We start from the raw sequence: 307 nt of genomic DNA, 5'->3' as shown, positions 1-307 counted from the left end.
GGCAAAATCACCATCGAAGAAGCTTGAAGACCCAAGGAGGAGTGGGAGAACTTCCCAACACCCCAAATAGCCTCCAAGGGCCTCTCCCAATCTCTCTAGGTGAAGAATGAAGTGTAGGAGGAGAAAAATACCCAAAAATCCCGATAACCATGTTTAAATAACCCATTTTTGACACATCAACGGAAAGTCGCGCCCAGCGCCCCCTTCTGGGCGCCCGGGCGCCATAAAAACACAAAACAGCGAATCAAAGGGCGCCCAGGCGCCAAATCTGCAGAAAAACAACAGCCAGGGGCGCCCAGCGCCCTTC

This window comes from Vigna radiata, chromosome 6, assembly GCF_000741045.1.
Source record: "Vigna radiata var. radiata cultivar VC1973A chromosome 6, Vradiata_ver6, whole genome shotgun sequence".
In the NCBI taxonomy this organism is placed as follows: domain Eukaryota; kingdom Viridiplantae; phylum Streptophyta; class Magnoliopsida; order Fabales; family Fabaceae; genus Vigna; species Vigna radiata.
The sequence above is the reverse complement of the archived record's forward strand: the minus strand, read 5'-3'. Positions refer to the sequence as shown.